This window comes from Trachypithecus francoisi, unplaced genomic scaffold (genome assembly GCF_009764315.1).
Source record: "Trachypithecus francoisi isolate TF-2019V2 unplaced genomic scaffold, Tfra_2.0 Lachesis_group6, whole genome shotgun sequence".
Taxonomy (NCBI): Eukaryota; Metazoa; Chordata; class Mammalia; order Primates; family Cercopithecidae; genus Trachypithecus; species Trachypithecus francoisi.
The window spans coordinates 53,995,993-54,020,365 of NW_022681471.1; the positions used below are offsets into that span (position 1 = coordinate 53,995,993).

The 24,373-nt window shown below is 38.1% G+C and overlaps 1 long non-coding RNA gene across 1 annotated transcript; it reads left to right on the forward strand.

Moving 5' to 3' along the window:
* The first annotated feature begins 1,532 nt into the window (after positions 1-1,532).
* Positions 1,533-22,691, forward strand: LOC117078010. The gene is made up of 3 exons (XR_004434901.1): positions 1,533-1,652; positions 2,879-2,880; positions 22,672-22,691. It is a non-coding gene; the product is annotated as an uncharacterized LOC117078010 (long non-coding RNA).
* The last annotated feature ends 1,682 nt before the right edge of the window (positions 22,692-24,373 follow it).

Genomic DNA, 24,373 nt, shown 5'->3' on the forward strand with positions numbered 1-24,373 from the left:
CAGACGCAGTGGTGCACGTCTGTAATCCCAGCTACTTGGGAGACTGAGGCAGGAGGATCGCTAGAACCCGGGAGGCGGAGGTTGTGGTGAACCCAGATCGTGCCACACTGCACTCCAGCCTGGGCGACAGAGTGAGACTCCTTCTTAAAAAAAAAAAAAAAAAAAAAGAATATTAGGAACAATGACATAATCATATAATTGGAGATGGGGCTGAAATATAGGGGCATATTGATTAAATGAATGTGCAATTAAGTAAAATTATTCAAAATATTGTCTGTGGCAGCTTAGGGGCAGAATGTGAAGTAATAAGCAACAATTTTAGTTTTTCTCCACATCTTATTAGATAGCTAGTAATGATAGCTGTCTAATTATCTATCATTAGACAGTTAGCTATCTAATGATAGATAATTCAGATGTGCTGTTGATATCATAGTAACCCTCCTTCCATTTTCTCCCTCCCTCCCTCCCTTCCTTCCTAGTAGAAACAACTCTCATGTTTTTGTCCAGACTGCCTTTTAAAGGTCTCTACTATCCCACAGGCATAGAGGCCAATTCTTCTGCTCTTTGATGAGTGCAGTTGCTTCAGGCTGTCTCACCAAATCTCACCTTCCCAACCTACTCTTGTGCCTCCCATGTAAGACGCAGATTTGATTCTTGCCAATGAACATCCCTTCATCTTCCACTTCAGTCCCAAGCCAGGTTCTGATGATTTCTTGCTTTACTACGTTTTACAACATTGCCGTGCCTTGGACATAGATTTGGTTCTTTTATTAGTCTGGGTTCTACAAAGAAAAAGAACCAATAGGAGCTATATGTATGTAAATATTAGCTATTATAAATATGTATCTATTATATATTATATTATATGTATCTATTATATATTATACATTACATATTATATATTATAATTATGTTATATATTATATATTACATATATACTTACTTATCATAAGAAATTGGCTCATATACAGATTCAATGGTATTCCTATCAAACTACCAATATCATTTTTACAGAATTAGAAAAAACTGTTCTAAAATTCATATGGAACCAAAAAAGAGCACAAATAGCCAAAGCAGTCCTAAGCAAAAAGAACAAAGCTGGAGCCATCACACTACCCAACTTCAAAATACAAGGCTACAGTAACCAAAACAACATGGTACTGGTACAAAAATAGACACAGAGACCAGTGGAACCGAATAGAGAGCCCAGAAATAAAGCCACACACTTAACAGCCATCTGATCTTTGACAAAGTTGACAAAAATAAGCAATGGAGAAAGGACACTCTATTCAATAAATGGTGCTGTGATAGCTGGCTAGCCATATGCAGAGAATGAAACTGTACTCCTATCTTTTACCACATACAAAGATTAACTCAAAATGTATTACATTTTTAAATGTAAGACCTCAACCTATAGGAATCCTAGAAGAAACATAGGAACACCATTCTGGATATCAGCCTTGAGGAAGAATTGATCACTAAGTCTTCAAAAGCAATTGCAACAAAACAAAAAACTGACAAGTGGGATCTAATTAAACTAAAGAGCTTCTGTACAGCAAAAGAAACTATCAACAGTGTAAATAGACAACCCACAGAATGGGAGAAAATATTTGCCAACTATGCATCGAACAAAGGTCTCATATCCAGGATCTGTACGGAACTTAATTCAACAAGCAGAAAACTAATAACCCCATTGAAAAATGGGCAAAGGACTGAACAGACACCTCTCAATAGAAGACATACAAGCAGCCAACAAACATATGAAAAAATGCTCCACAACGCTAATCATCAGAGAAATGCATATACAAATCACAACTGAGAAACTATCTCACATCAATCAGAATGGCTATTATTAAAACGTCAAAAAATAGCAAATGCTGGTGAGGCTGTGGAGAAAAGGGAATGCTTGTACACTGTTGGTGGGAATGTAAATTAGTTCAGCCATTGTGGAAAGCAGTTTGGAGATTTTTCAAAGAACTGAGTTGAGGCCGGGGGCAGTGACTCATGCCTAAAAGCCCAACACTTTGGGAGGCCAACGTGAGAGGACTGCTTGGGTCCAGGAGTTTAAGACCAGCCTGGGCAACATAGCAAGACCCTGTCTCTAAAAAAAAAAATTAGCTTGGGAGAAAAAAAAAAGAACTGAGAGTGGAACTACCATTCAACCTAGCAATCCCATGACTGAGCATATACACAAAGGAAAAATAAATCATTCTACCAAGAAGATGCATTCACTCATGTTGACTGCAGCACTATTCACAATAACAAAGACATGAAATCAATCCAGGTACCCATCCAGGGTGGACTGGACAAAGAAAATATGGTACATATATAACATGGAATACTATGCAGCCATAAAAATGAATGAAATGATATCCTTTGCAGCAACATGGATGTAGCTGGAGGCCATTATCCTAAGTGAATTCAGGCAGAAACAGAAAACCAAGTACTGTATAACCTCACTTATAAGTTGTAGCTAAGCATTGGGTACACATGGACATGAAGATGGCAATAACAGACATTGAGAACCACTAGAGTGGGGAGAGAGGGAATGAGGCAAGGGCTGAAAAACTACCTATTGGGTACTATGCTCACTACCTGGGTGACAGGATCATTCCTATCTCAAACCCCAGCATCATGCAATATACTCATGTAACAAATCTGAACATGTACCCCCTGAATCTAAAATAAAAGTTAAAATTATTTTTTAAAAAAGAAATTGGCTTACCTGGTTATGAAAGCTGAGAAGTCCTAAGATTTACAGTCAGCAAGCTGGAGATTCAGGATTGCTGATGGTATAGTTTTATTTTGACCTGAAAACCAGACAGGCCAATAGTGTAAGATCCAACCTGAGTCTGAGTTTGAAGGCAGGAGAAGATAGATGTCCCACCTCTAACACAGTCAGGCAGAAAGAGTAAATCCTCCCTTATTCAACCTTTTGTTCTATTCAGGTCTCCCACAGATTGGATGATGCCCATCCACACTGGGGAGGGTAATCTCCTTTTTTTCAGTCTACCAATTTAAATATTAATCTCACTCAGATTAATATCTAACCCTCACAGACACACCCAGAATAGTGTTTAACCAAATATGTACGCATCCCATGGCCCAATAAATTTGACACATGAACACGACCATCACGAGTTAACCCTTTGTCAGCTTGGCACCCAACATGCATCTCTTTAACCACACTTAATCTCCATATAGGCTGGGCGCGGTGGCTCAAGCCTGTAATCCCAGCACTTTGGGAGGCCGAGACGGGTGGATCACGAGGTCAGGAGATCGAGACTATCCTGGCTAACACGGTGAAACCCTGTCTCTACTAAAAAATACAAAAAACTAGCCGGGCGTGGTGGCAGGCGCCTGTAGTCCCAGCTACTTGGGAGGCTGAGGCAGGAGAATGGCGTGAACCCAGGAGGCGGAGCTTGCAGTGAGCTGAAGTGAGCTGAGATCCAGCCACTGCACTCCAGCCCGGGCGGCAGTGCGAGACTCCATCTCAAAAAAAAAAAAAAAAAAAATCTCCATATAAAATGACAAGACCACAGTTCCACGCAATATGATACAACTCTCCTACGTACAAGGAAAAATGCACTAACCCCTTCCCTAGAAGAAGAGGTAAAGTACTTGAGTGATGTTTACTCTTCTTGAGATGTCATAACTTAAGTGCTATAATATAAAATTAGCAATACATTATAATGTTTCTTGAGACAAGGTCTCAGTCTGTGGCCCAGGTTGGAGTGCAGTGGTATAATCCTGGCTCACTGCAGCCTCCACCTCCTGGGCTCGAGTGATCCTCCCACCTCAGCCTCCTGTGTAGCTGGGACCACAAGTGCATGCCACCAGGCCTGGATCATTTTTAAATTTTTTGTAGAGGCAGGGTCTCCCTTTGTGGCCTAGGCTGGTCTTGAACTTTGCGGCTCAAGTAATCCTCTTGCCCCAGCCTCCCAAAGTGCTGAGATTACAGACATGAGCCATTGTGGCCCAACAAATTAATGATATAGTACTTAAATACTATGATATACAGTCAATATGTGACATGATAGGGGAATGAGAGAGGGAAGGAAACAAAGATATTTTGCATACACACAAATATATTCATAAAATAAAGAGAAATACTCATGACAATTACAGTTTCTGTAACTGGTCATGTGGTTGTAGCTGGTATTTATAACTACTTTCTTGCACTACCCATTCTGTATTCCCTTTGCCTTCAGCAAACACCTCAGCTGGTTATGGTTCTTTGCCTGGTGGAGTGACCCAAACCTTCATTCCTGAAGGGTCTGGACCACTTTTTGTCCTGCCTGGATTGGGTTGTTACAGCTTCTCACTGACCTTAATAATGGGGCACCGTAATACTAAAGAGACGCCCTGCAGCAAACTTGTCCAACCCGTGGTCCACGGGCCGCATGCAGCCCAGGACGGCTTTGAATGTGGCCCCACACAAATTCATAAGGTTTTGTAAAACATTATGGATTTTTTGGTGATTTTTTTTTTTTTTTTTTTAGCTCATCAGCTATCATTAGTGTTAGCGTATTTTATGTGTGGCCCAAGACAATTCTTCCAGTGTGGCCCAAAAAAGCCAAATATTGGACACCCCTGCCCTAAGGGATCTCCTATATTCCAGACATACTCTTCCTTATCTCCACTGTGGTGTAGTAGTCCAATTTCACCTTGGTAATCAGGATCAGTCATCCCAGCCAGCATAGTCACTCCTTTCCTTGCCTGCTGAGTGAGAGGCTTGAGGAATACAAAGTGGCTGGGTGGCAGTGTTAACTTCCAGTTCAATGGAATTGTTATTGTGTCTCCTGGTGGAAGCATTTCTCCCTTTGGAACTAAGGTCTCTAAGCCAGCAAAACATAAGGTCATGGGAACAGGAAGTAAAATTTTGCTAGTAGGTCACTAGGGATAGTAGTGAGTGGTGACATTCCTATTTCCATCGCTTGATTCCTGGACTCATGAATCCTGGCTATAAGGAGAAACAGCATCATATATTGAATGCTGGTTCAGAATATATGCAGCTGTCTGGCGGAATGCTGCTCCGGCCCTGCTATAACAACCTTTAAAAGACTATTCCACTGTTTTATCCAACAAACTGCTTCAGGATGGTGGGGAACATGGTAAGACCAGTGAATTTCATGAGCACAGCTCCATTGCTGTGAAGTGAATTCCTTGAATAGCAGAAGCAATACTGTGTGAAGACGGAATTCTATAAATCCATGGATGGTAGTTTTGGCAGAAGCATTGCATGCAGGGAAGGCAAATTTGTACCCAGAGTGTCTGTTCCAGTAAGAGCAATCACTGACCTTTTCATGATGAAAGCACGCTAATGTGATCAATCTGCCATCAGGTAGCTGGCTGATTAGCCTTGGGAATGGTGCCATACTGGGAGCTCAGTGTTGGTCTCTGCTACTGGAATATCGGGCACTTAGCAGTGGTCATCACTAGGTTGACCTTGTTGAGTGGAAGTCCATGTTGCTGAGCCCATTCATAGCCTTCTTTCTTGCCATCCTGGCCACTTTGTTCTTGAGGCCACTGGGCAATGATAGGGGTGACTGAGTAAAGAAGCCCAGTGATCTCTACGGAATAGATCATCCTATGCCCTTGATTAAACTCTTCTTCGCTGAGGTCACCCTTTGGTGAGCATTCGCATAGGACACAGACACCTTCAAGATTTTTGCCCATTCAGATAGGTCTATTCATGTACTTCTTCCCCACATTCCCTTGCTACCAATTTTCCAATCATGTTCCTTCCAATCCCTGACCATCCAGGCAAACCATTGCCGATAGCCCATATACTGGCATATTATTGCACATCTGGTCATTTCTCCTTCCTAGCAGAGTGAGCAACCATGTGCACTGCTCAAAACTCTGGTCATTGGGAAGATTTCTATTCACCAATGTCCTCCAGGAATGTCTCAGAAAGAGGCTGAAGTGCTATAGCTATCCACTTTCAAGTGGTGCTTGTATATTGTGTAGAACCAGGCTCAAGTCTTCTGTTCCTCTGTCAATTGATTTTAGGGAACTCCCCATAAGGCCACAGGTGAGACTGGGAGAAAGAAGGCAGTGTAGCAGCAGTGGGGACCACAGGCATTTCATGTAGCTTGCTTGTGCCTTCAGGGCCTGCTTGGGACAAGTCATGTATATACGGCTTCCATTCAATGATGGAGTGCTGCTATGCATATCCAACTTTATGGCTTGGTGGGTCAGATAACACCCAGTTCATGATGGGCAACTCAGGTTACCTGGTAACTTGGTGATCCATGGTTAAGTATTCATTTCTACTAAGGTTCAGTCACAGGCCAAGAACTATTTCTTAAAAAGAGAGTAGTTATCTGTAGAGAATGGCAGGGCTTTGCTCCAAAATCCTATGGACCTGGGCTGTGACTCACATAGGCCTGACAAAGGCTCCAAACAGCACCCTAATTGAAAACTGACACTGTAAGCAGCACTGGATCTGCTGAATCATATGGACCAACTGACAGAGTAGATTGCATGTCAGACTGGATCTGTTGTAGTCTTCTGTTATTTTGGGCCTCACTCAAAACTAGCAGCTGGGTAGGCACAGTGGCTCACATCTGTAATCCTAGGACTTTTGAAGGCTGAGGTGGGAGGTCTCTTGAGTCCAGGAGTTTGAGACTGGGCAACATAGGGAGACCTCATATCTACAGGCAAAAAAAAAAAAATAGCCAGGCTTGGTGGCGCACACCTGTGGTTCTAGCTACTCAAGAGGCTGAGGTAGGAGGATCACTTGAGCCTGGAAGGTTGAGGCTGCAATGAGCCATGATTGTGCTATTGTACTCCAGCATGGGGCAACAGAGTGAGACCTTGCCTCAAAACAAAGAAAGAAAAAGAAAACAACTAGCAGCTTTTTGGATTCGCTGGTAAGTGGGACAGAGTAATGCCTCCAAATGAAGACTATGTTGCCTCCAAAGTTGAAAAAGGCCTACTAGGTATTGTGTCTCTTTGTTGTTGTTGTTGTTGTTGTAAGAAGGGCCAGATGCAAGAACTCCTTCATCTTAGAAGAGATAAGTGCAAGTTTCAGTCTGAGTCTGATGGTCTGAGAACCAGGAGAGCCAATGTTGTAAGTCTCAGTCCAAGTCTGAGTTCAACTGCAGAAGATTGATGTCTCAGCTGAAAGACAGGAAGAGATGTTAATGTTAATCTTATCCAGAAACATCATCATAGACACACCTAGAATAATGTTTAATCAAATTTATGGGCATATCGTGACCCAGTTGACACATAAAAGTAATCATCACATTTCCCTTTGTTTCCACATCTGCTCCAGTGGGACCACAACCACACTCTGCTACCATTTAAGGTAGAGTATCTTCCCTCCTCTCACTAGAAAATATAAAACTCAAAGAAAACAAATAAGCAAAACATTCCATAAAGCTAAAGCAGGTTTTCTTTTTCTGAAAACAAATAGGTCAACTTTATGATTTGGCCAAACATAAACTATCTAAATACATTAGTCTTCTCAGGCAGCCATACCCAAGTACCATAGACTGAGTGGCTTAAACAACAGAAATGTATTTTCTTACAGTTCTGGAGGCTGGAAGTCCAAGGTCAAGGTGCCAGCAGGTTTTGTTTCTCCTACCGTCTCTGATCTTGCTTGCAGATGGCTGTCGTCTTGATATGTCCTTATATGGCCTCTTCTCTGTCTGCAAGGACTTTTCTTATAAGGATACCACCAGTCCTATTGGATTAGGGCCCCCCTTTATGACCTCAATTAGCTTAATTACCTCCTTAAAGGCCCTATCTCCAAATACAGTCACATTGAGGGTTAGAGCTTCAACCTATGAATTTTTGGGAAGTGGTGGGTGGTGGGGGGTGGGGGGGTTGGGGTGGGCCACACAATTCAGTCTATAACAACTAAGATCATTAGCTTTTAAAGAATTGGCAATTTGGGTGCAATATTGAGTCTGAGTTCTTTTAAAACTCTTTTTGCATCTTGAAGCATTATATTCCATTTTTTCAGAATATTTTCTATGCATTGAATTTTTATTTCTAATTTGTTTTCATTCAATTATTCCTTTTTTGTGCTTTTTGTGAAAGGAAAAGTTGGATCCAGTTAAGTGTCCAAGAAATATTTTATTTTACTATGTTTCATATTTTCGTATTAAAAAACAATACACACACATATACATAAGCAAAAGATGACCTTAGAGAGTGCTCGTAATCTCCCCTACCCAGAAACAATGACTGTTAGCTGTTAACACCTGGATGTAAGACTTTCAGATCTTGTCGGACATAGTTTTTCTACAGTTTTCTATAAAATGGGGTATTACCATGTTTGCTGTTTAATGACCTGTTATAATGTATTTAATCATCAACTATTTGTACATTTAGGTCAAATATTAGTACTACTACTGCTGGTGCTGCTGCTGCTACTGCTTCTACTACTACTGCTAGTAATAATAATAGCAATAATAACTTTGATACCAGTGTCAATACCTCCTAGGGCTGATGTCAGGATTAAATAAAATATAGATTGCAGAAATATATTCATCGCAATTCCTGGCCCATATTAAGTGGCTAATGAATGCTGATGCCAATTTTTTTTTTTCTTTCTTAGTTTAGCCTGGACCTGTGTTTCTAGCATTTTTCCTTGTTTTTCTCCCATTACTCCTATAGCCTTCACAATAAAGCATACAAAATTAAGCATGTCTTGAAGGAACTTCCTGATTTTTCACATCCTAAATATCTCTTCTTTCAAGGAGGCTTCTCTACCTCCTCCAAGAGTAAGTCAGGTTGCCCTTTTATGACTTCTCATAGCATCCTTGATTGTCCTACCATAGTACTCACCACAGTTCATACTTATACCTGTTTAATTGTTTTCCTTGCTGGATTATATGCTTCCTGATTATCTTTTTTAAGAGTCTAAGGCTGTACCTAGTATATAGTTGGCACTTAATCAGCTGGGTTTCTATACTTGGGCCCGCCTTCTCTTCCTTTACAATGGCTTACTAACTGCTGTCTCTCATGAGATTTTTGGCAGGATCAGGTGAGGCAATGCATGTGAAACAGGCAATGTATATAAAGTACTTCCACAAATAAAAAGCATTTGAATAATTTGTATATAACCTTGCACAAGGTTAATAAATTGTAATAGTTTAGAAAATTGTAATCGGATTTTAATGGGCAAATGTTAATGTACATTCTCCACCAATATTTAGTAATTATATGAAAAAAGTAGGAGACATTTATAGCAGTCAAGATCTTTATAGTGTATTTCAATACATGATAAATTAATGAACATTTCTTATCTCCTCCAACAGTTGTATATCTTAAGAATTCATCATCATAAGCATTCTCTGGATTTTCACAGAATTAATCCTTAATAATTAATGAATATGAAAGAGTTAGACGAGCACTGCGGCATGCTAATCATTTGTTTCAATGTCAATTAGAAAAAAAATAGTCTCTTTGGCCTGCTATCTTCAAATATGTATTATATAGTTAACTTTGAATTTACTAATATAAAATGTCCATATTAAACGAATATATTGAGATACAAATCAATGCCAATGGTGAAAGTTATAGTTTGCAAAAAAATAGAAATACTGATTTAACCAAAATATTAACTACTTTGAGACAGTTCTTGCAAACATGTTTAGTCGTAGATCAATATTTACATAATATTTACATATTTCCTCAAAAATGTTATGACATCTTAGGCACTAATGACTTAAGAATTACATCAAATGCAAGTCTTAAATAATTTTAGGCAGACTGAATGTAAATTTAATACAAATAGAATTGAAGGGGCAGAGAACATTCATTCATACTTTACAGGGCTCTCAAATGCACATAAGTCTTGATTATTCTGCTTCTAAGGATTTTGCTCAGTTTTAGCTTGGTCATGATTTATTGGTCTTGCTCAAAGTTTCAGCCATAAGGAAAAGGCGAGCTTTGATGTAACACTAAATGAGAATTCTTAAAATATGTAGACCTTCCCTGTGAATTTGCCTAAGAAAAGCAACTTCTACACTGAAGGATGAGAAAAATAATTTTACTATTTATTTAGCATTGAATTGGTTTGGATTTTACCCCATTTGTATGGAGGGAAAAAATCTTGTTAGGTGAAATTGCCTTATTAAACTTGAAAGATTATTCATCTAGAATTGGAGAGTAGTTTCTAGACATTGCTATGTGTTCATCATGGGGTAATGCTTCTGTCTGTAGTTATAGAATTTATTTGTTGATAAGCCTGAACTGAAAGTTCATATATCTTCTCCTTCTTCATTGTTCATCTGCCCATATGGCCTACACTCATAAGGATTGGTCTTTTTTCTGGGATGACACTAGTAACGATTCTTTAATGATGAAAACAATCTAAATTGTGAATTTTGTGGAAAAGTACCGGATTGTGAGTGAGACTAGTGAATTTGAGACTTTGCCACTCATTAGCACTATAATCTTAGAAAGTCATGTATTCAAAAAGAGTCTTGAATTTGTTTTTAATCTGTAAAATGGTGATAGTGATTATCTTACAAGGATGAAGATTGAGAAGATTAAATAAAATGTTGGGTGTATAAGTAATAAGCCATAGAACATTATACAAATACAAATAATTGTTTTATAGAAAGATTAGTAATTTGTTTCACTAATAAATAAAAATCTTGCCAGGCGCGGTGGCTCAAGCCTGTAATCCCAGCACTTTGGGAGGCCGAGACGGGCGGATCACGAGGTCAGGAGATCGAGACCATCCTGGCTAATACGGTGAAACCCCGTCTCTACTAAAAAAAAAAAATACAAAAACTAGCCGGGCAAGGTGGCGGGCGCCTGTAGTCCCAGCTACTCCGGAGGCTGAGGCAGGAGAATGGCGTGAACCGGGAGGCGGAGCTTGCAGTGAGCTGAGATCTGGCCACTGCACTCCAGCCTGGGCGGCAGAGCGAGACTCCGTCTCAAAAAAAAAAAAAGAAAAAAAAATAATAATAAATAAAAATCTTGGTTCAACTTGTTCATGGGTAAAGAGACTCTGCTTTGTATTTTAGCTTTTTCATTTCTGAAGGCACCGAAATAATTTTACCTAATTATCTTTTTAAAGTTTAGTTTCTTAGATAAAATGTGCTACTTACGTACATGCAAAAACAATGAGTTAATATTCAATGAATTTCAGATGACTTCAATTTGAACATGCTAAAAGAGGCATGATCTTGTGATTTTTAGTGTTTTTTAATTTTTAAAATGCATTTCTATACTTTCATTTGGTTAATCTTGGATAATTTTAAGTGTATATTAGGAGATATATTAATTTCCAAATTGCATATTTAGTGAATGTGGATTTGTTTTTCCTCTATAACAGCAGTCCCCAACCTTTTTGGCACCCGGGACTGGTTTCGTGGAAGATAATTTTTCCATTGGGGTTCGAGGGACAGGGATGGTTTTGGGATGAAACTTTTTCACCTCAGATCATCAGTAGCACACAATCTAGATCCTTTGCAGGTTCTCATAAGGAGCACACAATCTAGATCCTTTGCAGGTTCACAATAGGGTTCATGCTCCTATGAAAATGTGATATGGTAGCTGATCTGACAGGAGGCAGAGCTCCAGTGGTAATCGCTTTCCGCTCACCTCCTGCTGTGCAGGCGGGTTCCTAACAGGCTACTGACCAGTACCAGTCTGCGGCTCAGGATGGAGACCCCTGCTCTATAAGACTGGAAATGTCACTTTCACTATAATTGCCCTCAAAGCTTCTGTGCTCATTGTTACTGACTAATCCTTTCCAAAATAAATTGGTTATTTTGGCTAGTTAAGCACTGAGCCATGAATGGAGCTGTTATTAAGAAGTTAATCAGACATAAACAACTTAATTACATTAATTGGTTATTTCAATTAATACCATGAAAATCAGATTAATCTATTATGAGTTTCTCTCTCCTAAAATACAAATTGTGTAATGATGCAAATATTGTGATTACCATCTTTACATTTCTCAATATAATATGAAGCCAAAAATAAATTTTCTTTAACAGTTAGGTATTGCAGAAGTAGTTGCATGCTGTATACTTTTCAGTGGTGTGTTGCAGATTAGTTACTAGCACTCTCATATTTAATTATATGAAACAATAGTCTGGTTTAAGTACAATGCCTGATATTTTAAAATAGGCAGTGATGATTTGTACATAAACAGATATTTTCAATATAGTCATACAGAATCATTGTCTAAATTGTCTTTCTGTTCTGTAATATTTAGAGAATAGTAAATAAATCCATTTTCCATTTTAAAAACTCACTTGAAGCTAGAGTAGAAAACAAAGCAAAACAATTAAAGTGACAATAATGAAGCCTTGGCTCAGATAAAAAATGGTTACTATAGTAACTTAAAATTAGAGCATTATAATAAAAATGGAATGAAAAGATAATTTCAAATGCTATGTTAATCTTTCGAAATATGGAAAGAAGAGTTGCTGTCTGATATTTAGAAGACCCTCAGTTGCTGTTGAACCTTCCAAGATGACTGATTTTTCTTTGTCTCCTTTTTTTTTTTTTTTTTGAGAGAGTGCTCACTATGTTGCCCAGATTGGTCTTGAACTCCTGGCCTCAAGCAATCCTCCCACCTCAGTCTCCCAAAGTTCTGGAAAAAAGATGTGAGCCACGACAGCTGGCCTGTCTCCTCTCTCACATATAAATGTGGAAGCCTCTGACTGCAGATATTAACGAGAAGAGAAGGGAACTGTTAGTTTTGTTGGTATTAATCTTCCTAAGACTGATTACAATCACTTTATTAAAGCAACTTATGGGAATGGAGGGCAGATTGAATGAAGTGGTGCATTTACAAATGACCTAAAGAATCTAATTTTTGTTATTTTCTACTTTCTCCATATCATGGAGATGCCTCATCTCATGCAGTCATAATATAATATATTTTACTAAAGAGGGAAGAAGGGGAAAATCCAGAGTTTGGGATAAGTATGGAATTGCATATTCAGTAGGTTCCATGTTAAAACCACTGAGGTCATATTATTTTGAGGTCACTTTAAATTTTATGCTAGTGGTATAGTGACTGTCAGAAAGTGATTGTTATTAGCACACCTTCTTTGATCCAGAGACTGAAGATACAAGTTTTTAGTCATAAAGGGAGGGAATTCTAAAAAAGAAATTAAGACCATATGATATTTAGACATTTTAATTTCTTTAAGTTTTGATCCAATTGTGTTATTTTTAATATGATAATTGGAATACATGTGGTTAGATATTTTAATACAATATGAAAAAATTACAATTGACATAATTAACCATCCCAGGGTTATGAGACAATAACCAATACACTATTGTCTAACAAATAGTATCTCAGTTCTAATTGCAGCTAGACTGCCCAGCATAAAGAAAGCAGTTTAGAAATTCTAGCCCTGCAAAGCCATATTACGGAGAGGAATCTTGGATCCTCATCTGAATTCCTACAGCTGTTACTGTCTGTTACGCTCATTTGACACAGAGGTACCATCATATGTTGAGCATTTTGTGTGTATGTATCTCATCTTGTCCACTAGACTATAAGTTCTTTAAAAGAAAGGCCTTAGACTTTATATCTCCAACAATTCTTTGTGTAGGTGGTACTAATTTAGAGTCTTATTATAAGGTGCATAACATGCAGAGGTTTTTTTGTTTGTTTGTTTGTTTGTTTTCTGAGACGGAGTCTCACTGTGTTGCCAGGCTGGAGTGCAGTGGCACGATCTCGGCTCACTGCAACCTCCGCCTCCTGGGTTCAAGCGATTCTCCTACCTCAGCCTGCCAAGTAGCTGGGACTATAGGCACATGCCACCATGCCCAGCTAATTTTTTGTATTTTTGGTAGAGATGAGGTTTCACCATGTTGGCCAGGATGGTCTCGATCTCTTAACCTCATGATCCGCCCGCCTTGGCCTCCCAAGTAGCTGGGACTACAGGTGTGTGCCACCATGCCCAGTTAATTTTTGTATTTTTAGTAGAGACAGGGTTTCACCATGTTGGCCAGGATGGTCTCCATCTCTTGACATCGTGATCTGCCCGCCTTGGCCTCCCAAAGTGCTAGAATTACAGGCGTGAGCCACCATGCCCGGTCAACATGCAGATTTTATATTAATTCTTTTTTTTGCTTGTAATGCCTAACAATACTGAAGAGTACCTGGGTAATAGTATTCTATGAACCTAAGAATAGTTTAAAATTAAAGCTACTAAAAATGAAACAGTAATGACTATTTTAGCTTTGGCATGAAACATTTTTGGTGTGTAATTTTGATAACAATGTGTTGTTGATAATCTTACACTGGAAAGGCTAAATACAATGAATGTGCCATAATATATAAGTATGCTTAAAGTTCTTCTATCTGTTACCAAGGTTTTTGTTTATAATCCTTGAAATACTGTCTTAGTCAAATTGCATTGGAAGAGAAAAGTCATGGAAACGTTTTCATTTTAATCTGTTTACTGAATTTTGGAGTTGCTTTTTGTTGACCCAGGTTTTCAAAGAAATGACATTTGGTACTGTAGTCAGTGCTTGCTATATGTTTTTTAACTACAGTAATACAAGGTCATCTTATTTTTCTATATAAAGGGAATTCTACTCTGTATAATTCCTGAAGAATTAATTCAGCCATTATTTGAGACAATGTGAAAGAAACAATCACTGTAAAGTGACAGAAAAATAATTTCAATTAGATTCACAGTGTTCAGTTTGCAGGCTCTATCATGACATTTAGATGCTAGAGTTAAACTGTGTGATCCATTAACAATTAGACATTAACACCCTTTCCTTCTGTCTCTTCTCATGCAAATGGAGTGTCATGAGTATAAATGCTGTCTGAACCTCAAGGAATTATAGAGGTAACTTTTGCCCTCATTGTATGTCAAATAACTAGACCATTAGATTAACAAAAGAAATACTTATGACCTGCTGACCAGATTTTTGGCATCCCCTCAGCCTTCCAAATCCTATAGTGATATTAGTGCCTCTTAATTTACATGACAAAGCAGATGTTGTATGAAAGCAAGGTGGTTATTGAGCCTTGGAGGTTGCTAATAGCTTTGTAATTATCCCTCGCACTTTCATGGTGGCAGAGTATAGATGGCATCTTTGGTTCCTCCCAATTCTAATATTTGAATAATTTTAACAGTTATGAGAAATAGTTGAGCTGCTCTCAGTGGCTACTGTGGTCAAATGCCGGGATTCCCGCTAAATACGTACACGTGTAGCTATGCACAAAATGAAAAACACTTGGTCCACGCAAATTAATTTTCAAAAAAAAAGCATAGTGAACACTGTGTCTTTGTGCATACCCTCTGCTCTAATCTGAAATGCCCTTTGAACCCTCTCTCAGGGCATGAGTCAAAGGTCACTTCCACTGAAGGTCATTTTCGGCTGCTCCAGAAGGATTAGGAACTTTGTCCATGATTCCTGTTTCCCCAGGCCTCACCAGTCTTTGAGTTTCACGTAAATAATAATACCTCAAATAAGTTGTTCATGCCCCCATCTGTTTGACACATGACTACAGGTTTCTTTAAAGATCCTTCCCCCAAGAATTTGTGGAACGTTTCAAGGGTTCCCCTATGTGTATTTGTTACAGGTAGTTGGACAGATATGAGCGGGGCAGGAGAGGGCTCTTCCCCCAACCACCAGTTAATGTCAGGTGATGGTTCAACAATTATCACATTGCGTCTCTAAAAATGATAATTCGGCAACCGTGCCAGGGAGAGACAATCTCCTGATGGTCCACAGCTGTTACATTAGAGTGTTAATTGAATGCAGGCACCAGGGAGAAGCAAAAAGAGCTTCCAGTAAAATCTCAGGTAGTGGGTGAGTGAGCCTGGGCATGCACATTAAGGGACAAAATGGTGGAGTATGACCTTCTGGGGGCACTCCACTGGAAAAGGGAAGAAAGCCTCAGATGGGCATGCATACAACTTCTAAACACACTGCGCATGCTCACCTCCCAAGCATAAGGAGGGCACTGCGCATGTGGGCAGCCCACACTAAGGGAAGAAGCACGGGAAAGGGGTGCAAGACACCAGAAGTGGGTCAGCCTATAAAGTCCTAACATCAAAGTTAAATGCCACACTTGACCTTCTTGGTGCCCACTTGGGTCTCTTTCAAGTGTACTTTCCTTTCTTTCCTGCTCTAAAGCTTTTTAATACATTTCCACTCCTGCTCTGAAACTTGCCTTTGTTTTTTTCTCTGACTTATTTCCCTCAGTTGAATTCTTTCTTCTGAGGAGGCAAGAATTGAGGTTGCTGCAGACCCATATAATTCTCTGTCAGTAACTCAGATACCTTCCACCAGTAACATATTTATGAACAAATCAGTCCACTGAGTGCAACAGCACCTTTACCAGGCTGCCTACTTCTTTTTCTTGCTCTTATTTGTCTCTAGTATTACCCTCTATTGATGAGGGATCCCATGGAATGATGCCTATACCCCAAAGTACTTTGTAACTGCCCAACGGGTTTACCTCACCTGCTGCCTAGACAAAGCCAATTTATCAAGACAAGGGAATTGCAATGGAGAAACAGTAATTCATAGAGCTGGCTATGTGGGAGACTGGAGTTTTATTACTCAAATCGGTCTCCTGGAGAATTTGGGGATTGACGTTTTAAAAGATATTTTGGCGGCTAGGGGCTAGGGAAGTGGAAAGTGCTGATTGGTTAGGTTGGAGGTGGAATCATAGGGGGTCAAAGGGATGTTTTCTTGCTATCTTCTGTTCCTGGGTGGAAAGGCAGAACTTGTTGAGCCAGATTACCAGTCTGGGTGATGTCAGCTGATCCATCTAGTGTAGGATCTGCAAGTGTCTCAAGCACTGATCTCAGGTTTTACAATAGTGACGTTATCCCCAATCAATTTGGGAAATTCAGACTTTTGCATACAGAGGCTGCATGACCCCTAAACCGTAATTTCTAATCTTTTAGCTAATTTGTTAGTCCTACAAAGGCAGACTGGTCCCTAGGCAAGAAGGGGTCTTTTCAGTAAAGGGCTATTGTCAATTTTGTTTCAGAGGGAAACCATAAACTGCACTTCTTCCCAAGGTTATTTCGTCCTACACCCAGGAATGAACAAGGACAGCTTAAAACTTAGAAGCAATATGAAGTCAATTAGGTCTAATCTCTTTCACTGTCATAATTTCCTCAGTTTAAAATTTTTGCAAAGGCGGTTTCAGCTTAAGAGTTTAGGACTTAATTGAGACTGGATCAAGAGACCAATATAAATGTCAGACATCATGCTCTACCTAATATCACTGCACCCTTAGAGGACTCACTGTACTCCTGGACCCTTCTTTTCTCAGGAAGAGTGATTCCAAGACGCTCCTTAGCACATGGACTTTAACTGCGTTTATTCAACCAGTTTGCGAGATATGTCTATTCTTGTCTGATCATGCACAGACTTAAATTGAGACTCCCATAATTTTATTTTCAAATGAAAAGCTGCATCTTTAAGATGCTTTGATGTAAGACCTGGCAGGTGTAAGATCCACTGAAAGAGAGAAAATCATTTTCTGCAATTAGATAACCCAGTGATTCCCATCCTCAGTTATCTTGGTTGTTTCTCTTAGTTTGGGTACACTGATTCCCCCATCCTCACCTCATCCCACTACTTGTACTAACTTGGCTCATGGCAACTCCCAGAAATCTTTCCATACAAACCTTGATTATTGTCCTCTGTGACCCTGACTCACGGATGAGATAGGAACCCTGAATGCCTTTTTCTCAATCTTCCTATCCAGCTTCTATCTTATTGGATACGGTTAGTATAGCCTTTCTCCCACTCTATTGTAATAATTCAATATTGTCAACTCTATCCCAAGTTCAAATAATTTTGGTAATGGGTATTGCCAGGTGCTCTTTTCATGAGCAGTTTTCCCAGGCCTATATCCAGCTTCTCTGCTTTCTGTATTAGGATGGTAGGCACAAACAGGCTGACAAGCATTGTCAGAGAAATGGCTGTCAAACATGCTGATGAAAAATCTGTTTTGCTTGAGAGATATTAAGGAAATAGAAAAATCTATATAAATCTCATTTTTATATATTTTTAAGAAATTAGATATTTTTAAATTAACAGCTTAATTAAGATATAATTCACATATAACACATTTCACCCTTTTAAAGTATACATGTTAATATTGTTTAGCATATTTACACATATGTGCAATCATTATCACAGTCAATTTTAGAACATTTTCATCACCTCAAAAAACAAAAACAAAAACAAAAACAAAACTATGCACCCTTTAACTATCACCTTGATCCCATAAACCTTCCCAGACCTAAGTAAACACTATCTACTGTCTCCATGGATTTGCTTATTCCGGATATTTCATACAAATAAAATCATCTAGTATGTGATCTGTTGTGACTGTCTTCTTTCAATTAACATAATGTTTTCAAAGTTCATCTCTCTGGTACCATGCATCAGTATCTTGTTATTTTCTATGACTAAATAATATTTCATTGTATAGTTATGCCACAATTTGTTTATCCAGTCATTCATTGATGGACATCGGACTGTTTCCATTCTTTGGCTATTGTGAATAGTGCTGTAATGAGTCATGTGTGTACGTGTACTTCTTTGAATACTTGTTTTTAATCTTTTGGGTATATACCTAAGAATGAAATTGCAGGGTAATAAGGTAATTCTATGTTTGTTTTTTTATCTTTTTTTTTTTAGGCAGGATCTCACTATATCGCCCAGGCTACAGTGAAATAGCATGATCACGGCTCACTGCAGCCTTGACCTCCCAGGCTCAAGTGATCTTTACACCTCAGCCTCCAGAGTAGCTGGGACTACAGGCATGTGCCACCATGCCCAGCTAATTTAAAATTTTTTTTTAGAGATGAGGGCTCATTACATTGCTCAAGCTTGTCTTGAACTTTTGGGCTCAAATGATTCTTCCACCTCAGCCTCCCAAAGTGCTAGCATTACATGTGTGAGGCACTGTGTCTGGTCTTATGTTTGACTTTTTGAGAAACCCCCAAACTGTTTTCCATAGTGGCTGAACCATTTTCCATCCCTGCCAGCAATGTCTAAGGATTCCAATTTCTGCATGTCCTTAGAAAAACTTGTTCTTTTCTGTGTTTTCAATGATAGCCATCCTAGTGGTTGTGCATTGTTGCAGTTTTGATTTGCATTTCCCTAGTACCTAATGATGTTAAATATCTTTCCATGTGCTTATTGGCCATTTATATACCTTCTCTGGAGAAATATCTAAGTGATTTGCTCATTTTAAATTGGGTTATATGTCTCTTTGTTGTTGAGTTGTAAGAGTTCTTTATATAGTCTAGATAATAGGCCATTTTCAGATACATGATTTGTAAATATTTTCTTCCCTTCTGTAGGTTGTCATAACTTTCTTGATAATCTTCCTTCATGCAGAAAAGATTTAAAAATTTTTGATGACGTCTAACTTATCCATTTTTTATTTTATTGTTCATGCTTCGCGTGTCATATCTAAGAATCCACTGCCAAATCCTAGGTCATCAAGATTTACCATTATGTTTTCTTCTAAGAGTTATATGGTTTTGACTCTTATTTTTAGGTTGATGATCCATTTTGAATTAATTTTTGAATGTGGTATGAGGTAGGGGTCCAACTTTATTCTTTGCATGTGGATATCCAGTTGTGCTAGCACAATCTGTATAATAGACTATGCTCCCCCATTAAATGGTGTTGGCTCCCTTGTTGAAAATCAGTTGACTATAGACACATGGGTTTATTTCTGGACTCTCAATTCCATTCCAGTGATCTATTATGTCTCTCTTTATGCCAGTACGACACTGTCTTGATTACTGTTGTTTTGTAGTAAGTTTTAAAATCAGGAATTGTGAGTCCACCAACTTTTGTTCTTTTTCAAGATAGTTTTGGCTATTCTGAGTTTCTTGCAATTCCATATGAATTTTAGAATCATCTTGTGAATTTCTACAAATAAGTCAGCTGGAGTTCTGATAGAGATTGTGTTGAATGTGTCAATTAATTTGGGGAGTATTACATCTTAACAATATTAGATCTTCTGATACATAAAAAAAGATATTTTTCCACTTGTGTAATCTTCTTTAGTTTCTTTCAACAGTTTTGTAGATTTCAGAGTATAAGTTTTGAACTGATTTTGTTAAATTAACAAAAATTATCTTGTTTAATTGTCCTAGCTAGAACCTCCAGTACCCTGTTATGAACAAATGGCAAGAACGGAATCCTTGTCTTGCTCTTAATCTCAGGGAAAACCCATTCAGTCTTTCACCATTAAGTATGACATTAGATGTGAGGTTTTCATAGATGTCCATTACCAGTTTAAGAAAGTTTCTTTCTATTCCTAGTAAGAAATTATATCTTTTAAATCAAAACATGCAATTAAATTTAGGCATTAAAAATTATTATTTTTCCATTACCAAAGGGTTTCATTCTTCTGACGAATATTTCAGAGTTTAGGAATCTCCTAGTCTTTAAAAAGCAATATTTCATTAAACATTAGCCTGTAGCTAAACTCTGGCCGAATTTATATTTTTGTCTCCAAATCTTTCAATCTCCCTCTCCCTATGTTACCTACTGATTTTATTACACACAAAATGTACTCAAATGTCAAGTGTTGTAATTAGGTATCGCAGAGAGTGGGGATTTAAAAAACTAAGTGATGTTCTTTATTACTCCCAAAATATTAGAATGAAACCAATACTCTTGCTACAATCTGTCCCTAAAATAGAAGCACACAGAAGCTAATTTTTATTCCTGGGTCTTTTCTCTTTCACCTTCACCTTCACTGTGTCACGCATCTTGTGTCCAATGTCTCTGGTGCCATGCTGTTGGCAATGCCTTGGAATTGTTTCTGAGTCAACCCTCTTGAGACAAGCAGCTTCTCTACTTAACCTGATGCAGCAGTAATACAAAGGAAGACTTTCTAAATACTATACCTATGGAAATGAGTAGAATTACTGCTCAATAGCTAGTAATTTAAGATTCCATGGGAAATATTTCAAAACTAGATAGATTTTGTGCAGTCTGACGGTTGCTTAGCATTGCTTCAATACATGGAGAAGCATAACCCTCATGGATCAGCAAGGAAAAGTCACAGGACTTTGAAGTATGAATTATCTCTGTCTCCACACAAGAAGAGACTCAACTCAAATAGGTAGATAGTTTTTTTTTTTTTTTTTTTTTTTGCCACAATCATTAAGTGGAAGCATGGATGTTTTGAATACCAAGGACTATTCAAGAATATATTATGCTGCATCTATCAGGAATGCTTTTAGTTGCAAATAACAGAAAATCTGAGTAAGAGTGGATTAAACAAATAAGAATTTATTTTTCTCACTTAAGTCTAAATGTGGTTTTCAAAGGGTGATCCATGGACCCCTGTGGGTCCTCAAGATCTTTTTAACAATAATTATAAGATTTTATTTGCCTTTTTTTCCTGTTGACATTTGTATAGATGATGCTAAAGCAACAGAGGCTAAAACTGCTGGCATCTTAGCAAAGGGGTGACACCAAACTGTGCTGGCAGCAGTCATTGGTATTCTTTACTGCCACAAATTTGTGAAAAAAAAAATAATAAAAGCCAGTTCCACTTTAGAACATTCTTGACGAAACAGCAAAATGTTAATTTTATTAAATCTCAACCCTCAAGTTCACATTTTCTTATTATTCTTAGGGATAAAATGGAGAGTTTTAATAAAGTACTTCTACTGCACACTGGAGTTGGATGGTTGTCTCAAGGAAAGAACTTGCAGAATTGAGTAACAAGCTGAATTGTCTGCTTTCCTCATGAAACATCATTTTTACTGTGGTGATACAGACTTGGGTATTTGGCAGACATTTTCTTGAAAATGAACAAAATAAGTCTGTCATTTTTAAGGAAAACAAGTTAAAGTATTTGTTGCCGATAATAACATTCAAGCTTTCAAGTGAAAATTAGAGTTCTGGAAAAACTTACATCTGCCACCATAAGCTTGTCAGCGTCCCAACTTAAAGACTTGGTGGAATCTCGTGAAAATGGCCATACTGCCCAAGGTTATTTATAGATTCAATGCCATCCCCATCAAGCTACCAATGAGTTTCTTCACAGAATTGGAAAAAACTGCTTTAAAGTTCATATGGAACCAAAAAAGAGCCCGCATTGCCAAGACAATCCTAAGTCAAAAGGACAAAGCTGGAGGCGTCACACTACCTGACTTCAAACTATACTACAAGGCTACAGTAACCAAAACAGCATGGGACTGGTACCAAAACAGAGATATAGACCAATGGAACAGAACAGAGTCCTCAGAAATAATACCACACATCTACAGCCATCTGATCTTTGACAAACCTGAGAGAAACAAGAAATGGGGAAAGGATTCCCTATTTATAAACGGTGCTGGGAAAATTGGCTAGCCATAAGTAGAAAGCTGAACCTGGATCCTTTCCTTACTCCTTATATGAAGATTAATTCAAGGTGGATTAGAGACTTAAATGTTAGACCTAATACCATAAAAACCCTAGAAGAAAATCTAGGTAGTACCATTCAGGACATAGGCATGGGCAAGGACTTCATGTCTAAAACACCAAAAGCAACGGCAGCAAAAGCCAAAATTGACAAATGGGATCTAATTAAACTAAAGAGCTTCTGCACAGCAAAAGAAACTACCACCAGAGTGAACAGGCAACCTACAGAATGGGAGAAAATTTTTGCAATCTACTCATCTGACAAAGGGCTAATATCCAGAATCTACAAAGAACTCAAACAAATATACAAGAAAAAAACAAACAACCCCATCAAAAAACTATGCATAGATTACAACAATATTTTGCACCTATATAAACTTGTACTAACTTGTTAAAAAAAAAAAAAAAAATAAATAAATAAATAAATAAAATACTTAAAAAAAAAGACTTGGTGGAATCAATGGTGGTATTAACAAATGTGATTTTTTGATATTTCATTATAAAATGGGTCACTAATTAGAAGTCCTGCATCATGCAGTGGACCAGTATTTTCCAAATAATAAATGAATACCTCATGGTACAAACTAGTAAGTGGATACAAGACCCATTCAAAATGGAAGATTGACAAACAGCTTTTAATATAATACAGTATGAAAATCTCATTGATACGACTTCAGATTCCATATTGCAACTGATCTTTTAAAAAAACTATCACTTGTTAAATTTCAGTGTGGTATCAAACAGAAATATCTACAGTTATCTGAAAAGGCCATGAACATACTCCTTTTTCAAACTAAATAACTGCGTAGGGCTAGAATTTCTTCATATAATTGAACCAGAACAACATACTACAACAGATTGAATGCAGAAGGAGATGAGTCCAGCTGTCTTCTATTATTCCAGACTTTGAAGAAATTTTGCAAAAATGTCAAATGGTGCTACTCTTTTCCCTAAATTTATTTTTTGAAAATATGATTTTCATGAAAATGTTTCTTATGTTAACATGTAATAGATATTCTTTTTATGTTTAAATAAATAAATAAAATTTTCAAAAATCTCTCCATTTTTGTTTATAATATGGTAAACATCAATAGATATGTTCCATATGAGAGAAAGGTTTTGGGCAATCCTCAATAACTTAAAAAAACTCTTTACTTTGAAATAATTTTAGATTTACAGAAGAGTTACAGAGATAAAAGTTTCTACATACCCTTTACTCAGCTTCCTCTGTTAACATTTTATATAAACATTACACATTTGTCAAACCTGAGAAATTAATATTCCTCGATAATGAGTGTGATTATAAAGAGTTCTGAGACCAAAAAATTTGAATTCTGCTGTTCTACAGGTAAGCAGTTGCTAATATTGGTTCAGCTGCTCAACAGCACCATTAAAGACCTAGAAATTATGTCTTTTCTTTCCTTTCTATTCTCTTTTTGTCTCATGATTATCATCTCATGGTTGTAGGATGGCTCAGAGGTCCAAATTTCTCTTCTTAGTCTAAGGCTGGAAGAAGAGGGAAGAGAGTGTCAGCAAGCTCTCCTTTTATGCCCTGTCCCTTTTACCAGGAAGGAAAATGTTTTCAACAAGGGCCCACCATGCTCCCTTTAAAATCTTATTGGTCAGAACTCACCAAGCTATAGCTTGGCCTAGAGGCCCAACCCTAGATAAATTGCTAGGGGAAGAAAATGGAACTAAAATGACTAGAACAATTAGCTTACCACCTGGAGCTGGGTTAGGGATCTGTCGACCCTGAGATTAAGGGATATCTACCCACTCCTTGAAAAAAGTCAGGTTCTAATATTAAGGAGGAAGAGTGGAGAGAATTGCTTTTAGGTGAATAATTGGTATTTTAACTGTCCGGCTGGAATTTCTGTAAGAGATTATAGGAATTGAAAAGTGAACGGGGCCGGGCGCGGTGGCTCAAGCCTGTAATCCCAGCACTTTGGGAGGCTGAGACAGGCGGATCACAAGGTCAGGAGATCGAGACCAT